Source organism: Ips typographus, linkage group LG1 (genome assembly GCF_016097725.1).
Source record: "Ips typographus isolate SLU linkage group LG1, UJ_Ityp_2.0, whole genome shotgun sequence".
Classification (NCBI taxonomy): Eukaryota; Metazoa; Arthropoda; class Insecta; order Coleoptera; family Curculionidae; genus Ips; species Ips typographus.
In genome coordinates, this window is record NC_138422.1 from 9,157,218 (window position 1) to 9,165,118 (window position 7,901).

The 7,901-nt window shown below is 35.4% G+C and overlaps 2 long non-coding RNA genes across 2 annotated transcripts; one reads left to right on the top strand and one right to left on the bottom strand.

The window, feature by feature from the left end:
* Positions 1-802: 802 nt before the first annotated feature.
* LOC145733939 (uncharacterized) lies at positions 803-2,195 on the bottom strand. Its single transcript, XR_014179309.1, has 2 exons — positions 951-2,195; positions 803-895 (listed from the first exon to the last, which is right to left on the bottom strand). It is a non-coding gene; the product is annotated as an uncharacterized LOC145733939 (long non-coding RNA).
* Positions 2,196-2,225: 30 nt separating this feature from the next.
* Positions 2,226-4,409, top strand: LOC145733969 (uncharacterized). The gene is made up of 2 exons (XR_014179314.1): positions 2,226-2,354; positions 3,258-4,409. It is a non-coding gene; the product is annotated as an uncharacterized LOC145733969 (long non-coding RNA).
* The last annotated feature ends 3,492 nt before the right edge of the window (positions 4,410-7,901 follow it).

Below are 7,901 nucleotides of genomic sequence, written 5' to 3' on the forward strand. Positions count from 1 at the left end.
TGACATGCCCAAACTGCCCCATACGGTGTTCTCTCGACAACCTATGCCTAGGCAAACCCGAAGCATTGGACGTGGCCCAATACTGGGCCGAGAAGCTTATTCCGGACACGAAAAAGTAAAAAAGTAAAGCTACACTCAACCAAAAACATAAACATTTTGAAAAAAACGACCTGGTAATACTTATCATCAGCAATTTTCCGATCAAATCGACAACGTCTACTCAAGTTTTGAAAAATGAAGGCAGGAGTACCGCAAGGACGTAGAGTACTGTCGCTATTTCTCAATAACGGAATAAGGGAATGTTTTAAATCTGTCTCAGCAAACTGGAGTCTAGAGTGGCTTGACTTTTGACCCACTGCTGTGAGAAGCAGTTATCTATGACTCTTTAGTGACCCAGCACAAAACGTCAGCTGTATAAGCTTCTTGACACTGGATTTGCTGTTACTAATTGTTTTCTTTCTTTTTCAGATAGACAGCAAACCAACATACAACAAGATCAGCCACCCAAGAGGACCAACCATTTCTGTACCATGCTTGAGCGTACGCAGAGGCAGATCCTTGTTCCTTATTAACTAAGGCAACTTTTCGAAAAGGAAAATTCTAAAGCGTTGTTTTTCAAAATGCACTGCTTGGTGGTTAAGTTATGTATGAAGGACCGAAATCAGGTATACCTACTGAGTACTCTGAGTCCTTGCTTTGCTAATCTTCTGCTCTGTGAAAATTGTATAGATTATGTGATAATGACCGAAAACTATAGTAGTCCATTTACGCACAGTGGAGTGGTTAAGTAAGAGCAACCAAATAATACTTAGTTAATCTCTACAAAATTCTTTATTGGGTCGTAAACACGAAGGCTCAACATGTTTAGAGCTTGTAGACGGCTCATCTTCAAGGACTAATAATTATACAATGTTACCATAAAAAAAAAGCAAGAGAAATAGCTTATATACCTTCAGCCATTCTGTACAGAAGGACAGCTAGCTCATTGATGGGAATGTTCTCAGAGGAGAAACAAGGTTGGAAAAGGCTCCACACGATGGAGCCAATATTGGGGCTAACGTTGGCTTATGTTTGCGGTATTTTTGTATATAGCGTCTTCACATCGGGGCGACGTTGGAGATTGATCAGCTTATTGTTCCCTTTAAAGCGTGGTTAAAAACCGACAACAAACGGCCAACTTCCAACGTTGGCGCGAGCAACAAACATGTTGGGCCCAATGCGAACGATTACTGGTGGGGTCAAGATTGGCCCCAACGGTATTCGGTTAATGTGTAGACCGAGAAAATCGCGTTGGGGCCAATATAGGCGTCAGCGTTTTAGTTGTTCAGGCCAACATTGGAGTTGGCTCTGCGCATACCTACAATACTAAAGTCCTAAAAAGGCTGAGACGCCAATAAACAAAGCTTTAACCGCAGAACGGATCAAACCTAAAAACTTTTAAATCCGGTACTCTTAAATTAAATCTACGCTCATCCTCATCTTCTTAAAACACAGTCAGTACTCACAATAGTAACAACTAATTCGACCAACTTGGAATTTTTGCCAAGCTTATGCCAAGCACTTAGAAAACGCCTATCGTTTTCGGTAATGTCAAACAATGTAAATGTCAAGAGGTGCTTCGTTTAGGAACAGAGTACTCCGAGGTGTATAGCTTTTCAACTGTTTTTCTTTGTCTAGCACTGGAACATTCAAACTAGATTTGAACTGTATATACTTAACGGAGCAACAAGTATCAAATTATAGGGTGGTGCGGCAGTGGGCAGGGGATTACAACACGGAGCAGTGTAAAAGCGAAAAGTCAGCACCAACGAGGGTCAGCACCCACTGGAACGGTCAAAAGTAATTCAGTAACAGTCGGGATCTACTCCGAGCAGTTCATATATGTCACATGTCACTGGAAAGCAACTAAAATGTCAATTGTCAATGTCAACGTTAAACAATTTGTTGAATTTTTTTAAATAATTTATGATATTTGAAAAAGTTTTATCTTTTATCATTATTTCTTTAGCATACATCCGTTAATCATGTTTATTCTTAGAAATTGTGTGGCAGAATTTAGAACGTTTTAACAGTATAACCAAAAGTACAACATTGCGGTGTAACCGAGTGCAACGAACCAAAACAGTCTCATGTTGCATTTTGTCCAGGGTCAGATATTTTAGATATTCCTATAAAAAGGCTATGTTTATGCAAAGTTTATGTACATTTCATGGAAGATGTAAGTACTTTATGGTTTTTTTAGTTCTAGTATTATATGCAAGAAATCTAGTTAGGATATAGTGATTAAACATTTGGAGATAACCCTCAAATCCTCCAGTAAGCTGATTATTTGTACCTCTGTCTTAGGCATTGAGGTATTTTAGTCATTTACTAAAGTGCCATGGCAAATAATAAAACAGTTTTTTCAAGGTTTTGCTATTTTTATAGGCATTTATCATTTGCCTATACATGCTTCCTTTTTTTGAGAATAGCCTAGTTAATGAAGTAAGCATCACTTTGTTATATGCATAGGCATTTACCAGTTGCACAGTTCTACATTGGTAACTTAATAAAACACTGGGAAATTTGATTGAAAATCAAGAAAGATGTACTTTCTGTTCTTAGCATGTGCTTTTTCACCACCCTGCAAACAAAGCCTATAAAAGTTGCATAATATATTAAGTCTAAGTTCAATTTAATAAACCTAAACATTTTGGATTATTTTTTGTTAAATTACCAATAATTTGGAGCTGGACAAATGGTAAATGCTTTGGCAAAGAACAAAATGATACTCTATTGAATCTCAGGTCTTTACTAGCCTTTTACCTAGTCAAATAACATCTGCCTGAATGGTAGCATGTAGAGGCAAATGATACAGCATGGTGGCAAATATGGACAAATAGCCAAATGTTTAAAAATTGAACTGTTTTGCTATTTGCCTTGACATTTACTATATGACTGCTTTAATGCTATATTGTTATTGTTTTTGTGTATTATTGCTTTATGCACTTCTATTTCACAGGAATCCTTTTGCTTTCATTGTGGCTGTTTTGCAAAAATCTATATTTTGTTGTTGATTTAATTTTATGTTATGTTGGCTAGTTGAGAGTATTTGTAGTCTTATAATGCTAAAAGTTCAGTTTTGCCCTTGTCTTGTTTTCCTTGTCATACCTACTTAATATAGAGTCATTAAAATATCTATGCACTGAATGTAACACACTCAGTAATACATACATATTGTAAGTCTTATAAGTAATGCTTGATGTAATGGTTAATAGTGTTGATGGGGACAGTGTGCTGCCCAAAATATGTACTTGACTGAAAAAGTTATATTTAGTTAATTACATCATTATGGTGTCTTCAAGGTTTAATATCTCCTTAATTTGTAATATTTTTTGCATTAATCATTTTTATGTTAATCTTGGATTTGTCCTCAGATTTGTCATTATGTTTAACTATTTCTATACAATCTATTTAGATTTCAAGAGCAATGATTGATTGTAACTCTTCCTAGTGCAGTTACTGCAATTATTTATTAAAAATGTTAGAAAAACTGACAGAGTTCATAATCAGGAGTAAAGATTCCTTTAAACAGCACTAGAGACAAATATGTGCAATTTCAATGATTTATGTTTAGAAGATCAAGTGACAAATTCAGGAAAACCTTACTTTACTGTGTACTTTTTTATCAACAAACAAGCTATAATTTCTTTATGGAATTTGCAAAATCATTGTTGTGTGTCCAGAATATCCCATAAGATTAACACTTCTTAAAAACAGTGTCAGAAAAAAATAAATTAACAGAAAACTTGTTGGAACTGTAAAACATAAGCTACAAAATATTCCATGAATGTTTTTAGATTATTTAATCCTATGAACCTTTCAGTTTTAAGTAAGCTTTTAATTACATACATTTTAGATGTCTACCTTTTACTGAAAGAAAAAAGATAACCCCCAATTCATTGTCATTTTGTGGCTCATTCTGTTATATTCCTGATTGTTACAACAGTAAAATGTTTAGAATGTGTCAATTTTTATTTAAAATGTTTTTCCAAAAATTTTATATTTTTTAATTAATTCACGTTTGCTGGACTTTTTACACACAGTGTATGTTTGACCTGAGTCATTGGCCTTAAATGTACTGGTTGAGTCAATGATAGGCTAAGCTTATTATCCCATTTGTTTGGTAAATATTTTCTTTGACATATCAATTGAATGAGAATAAACATTTTAAACTGTTGTCACATACAAAAATAAAATATTTATGGTCTTCTGAAAAAAGTATATGTAATTATAAGGAAAATCCATAATTATTCTATTTTTGTACATCACTTACAACAAAACTTATACTTATGTCCCTCTTAACCAGGGGGTAAGAAACATTACATTATACCTACTAATAAGAAAAAAGAATAAAGGATTAGGTACCTGTGCTAAAGTTGTCTCTCTTTCATCCCCTATGCACACCCCCTAAATGTGACAATATCATGGAGAATCCAAAAATGTTTAAGAAAATAGGGAGTTCTATTTAAAAAAACTGATAATTTGTCTGCCACACCTTTATGAGCCACCCTGCTATATCCAATAGTAATTTTAAACTATGCATCTCAATACCTATTCTCTAAAACGTTTGTATTCAACTTTGTATGAAAATGAACTTTATCATTGACCCACCCTGTACTTTCCTAACCAGGCCTGAAGTCCCGATCATAAAATCTGCAACACACAGTAGAATTTTTATTACTGAATATTTTCTTTGGACGTTTGTGTCTCCCTTTATACAGTCCATAAACCGCCACTGCATCTAGCTTTGTCCTTTTTAAATTAGTCCTTCTATTTTTAGGATAACAAATGGCCAATCCAAAGTTTACCATCCAGCAACTCGATAGGTTCTCTGATCGAATCAAAAATTGCCTGGACGACACGCAATGTCGTACTATATTAAAAACCTACCTCCAATCATTAAAAAAACCAATGTTCCTCGATACAGTAAAATTATGGGAGGCTGCCAGCAGCAGTACGTCCTGGAACGAGCCGGTTATGATGGATTTAATAGAGGAGATTGATGATTTTAATGATAATCCTCTACTTAGCATATCGGAATGTCAGCACAAGCTAGATTATACTATGGGTGAATGTTGTCGAATATTAGAAAAAACTTTGCCTAAGTTCATACAATACTTGAATAGACATCACAAAGCTGGTTCATGTTAGATGTTTATGTTGAAATAACTTTGGTTGCTCTGTTGTGATTGAATTTCTTTGTATATTTTTATGATGTAAAAATGTATTTTATTATTAAATAAATAAAAAACGTGGAGATATGCCTTTAAGTAAATTAACGGCAGATGACAATTGTCGGAGGAAAATCCTATATTTTGGTCATTTACAAGATCAAAAATAGTAATTAAAAAGTAAAAGCACACTTTATTGCACATTGCATCCATGTTTTGAGAAGATATTGCCAAGAATGCTGCTGATTAAACAGATTTTCTAGTTAAGTGGAGGGCCCTAACTAGGGGAACATTGAAATAAATCTTTTCTACTGCAAAAAAAATCGTCTTATTGATGGATGTGTATGCAATGGTATACATGCAAGCTAGATACAGGAGCAGATGTCAGTTGAAGTTACAGCTCCAAGTGTTAAATTAATCAACTAGAATGAATCATTGTGTTGTGACAAACATTCAGTTAAATACACCATGTATTTAACAATTTTTGGGTAAAGTATGGTTTGCTTCAACGTTGTCAAGTCAATTCAGTTGAGAAAAATGTTTCAGTTTTTGGAGCTACTGGTTATGAAGTATAAATATACATTTGGTGGTATTGGAGAAATGACTGAAAAAACTTTCAGTTCATCGAAGCATCAAATCAAAATAGAAGAAATGCAGAACCTATAGCTGAAGCACCAAGAAAAATAGCTGTTGACGTCCAAGAAGGTTTGAAAATTGAACTGGGGAAAATGGAACTGATGGAAGTTATTAGAAAAGCATCAGAATCAACTAAATGGGTGAGTTCTTTAGTAATTGTAAAGACACCAGATAGTTAACTCTCTACGCCTTGATACACAAAATTTAAATAAAATTATTATTAGAGAGTAATATTAGTTACCAACATTTGAAGAAGTAGTGTCTAAAATGGAAAAACCCATTATATTTTCAACACTTGACGGTAATAAGGGTTTTTATTAAATTAAATTGCTTGAATTGGTTTACAACTTTTAATGCAGGAAAATATGGCAAATGTATGAAAAAGAATATAAAAATATAGCTATAATGATATTATATAGTATAAATATATTATATTTAAAGCATTACTCCAAAGTGAAATCCATGGGAAGTGGATTTCCACTCTATTCTTATATTTTCTTCTTCTTATTGTTGCCTTTGAATTTCCCTTTTCCAGGTTGGGATTCTGCCCCCTTCACTTCATCTTCATGTAACCTTATGATCCACTTTACTTCCTTCCGAACTGTAATCTATTGGTAGTGGATTTCCACTCCAGATGTTCTCCATTCCTATAATTTCTTCTTCTTGACGCATTTCAATTGCCCTTTCCCATGGTGGGATTCTGTCGCATTCACTGCATCTCCATGTAACCTTATGATCCACGTTACTTCCTTCTGAACTGTAATCTATTGGAAGTGGATTTCCACTCCAGATGTTCTCCATTCTTCTAATTTCTTCTTCTTCTTGTCGCCTTTCAGTTTCCCTTTCCCATGGTGGGATTCTGTCGCATTCACTGCATCTCCATGTAACCTTATGATCCACTTTACTTCCTTCCGAACTGTAATCTATTGGAAGTGGATTTCCACTCCAGATGTTCTCCATTCCTATAATTTCTTCTTCTTGACGCATTTCAATTTCCCTTTCCCTTGGTGGGATTCTGTCGCATTCACTGCATCTCCATGTAACCTTATGATCCACTTTACTTCCTTCTGAACTGTAATTTATTGGAAGTGGATTTCCACTCCAGATGTTCTCCATTCTTCTAATTTCTTCTTCTTCTTATCGCCTTTCAGTTTCCCTTTCCCATGGTGGGATTCTGTCGCATTCACTGCATCTCCATGTAACCTTATGATCCACGTTACTTCCTTCTGAACTGTAATCTATTGGAAGTGGATTTCCACTCCAGATGTTCTCCATTCTTCTAATTTCTTCTTCTTCTTGTCGCCTTTCAGTTTCCCTTTCCCATGGTGGGATTCTGTCGCATTCACTGCATCTCCATGTAACCTTATGATCCACGTTACTTCCTTCTGAACTGTAATCTATTGGAAGTGGATTTCCACTCCAGATGTTCTCCATTCTTCTAATTTCTTCTTCTTCTTGTCGCCTTTCAGTTTCCCTTTCCCATGGTGGGATTCTGTCGCATTCACTGCATCTCCATGTAACCTTATTATCCACTTTACTTCCTTCTGAACTGTAATCTATTGGAAGTGGATTTCCACTCCAGATGTTCTCCATTCTTCTAATTTCTTCTTCTTCTTGTCGCCTTTCAGTTTCCCTTTCCCATGGTGGGATTCTGTCACATTCACTGCATCTCCATGTAACCTTATGATCCACGTTACTTCCTTCTGAACTGTAATCTATTGGAAGTGGATTTCCACTCCAGATGTTCTCCATTCTTCTAATTTCTTCTTCTTCTTGTCGCCTTTCAGTTTCCCTTTCCCATGGTGGGATTCTGTCCCATTCACTCCATCTCCATGTAACCTTATGATCCACTTTACGTCTTTTTGAACTGTAATCTATTGGAAGTGGATTTCCACTCCAGATGTTCTCCATTCTTATATCTTCTTCTTCTTGTCGCCTTCTAATTGCCCTTTTCCAGGTTGGGATTATGCCCCATTCACCCCGTCTGCATTTAACATTATGATCCACTTTACTTCTTCCTGAACTGTAATCTATTGGAAGTGGATTCCCACT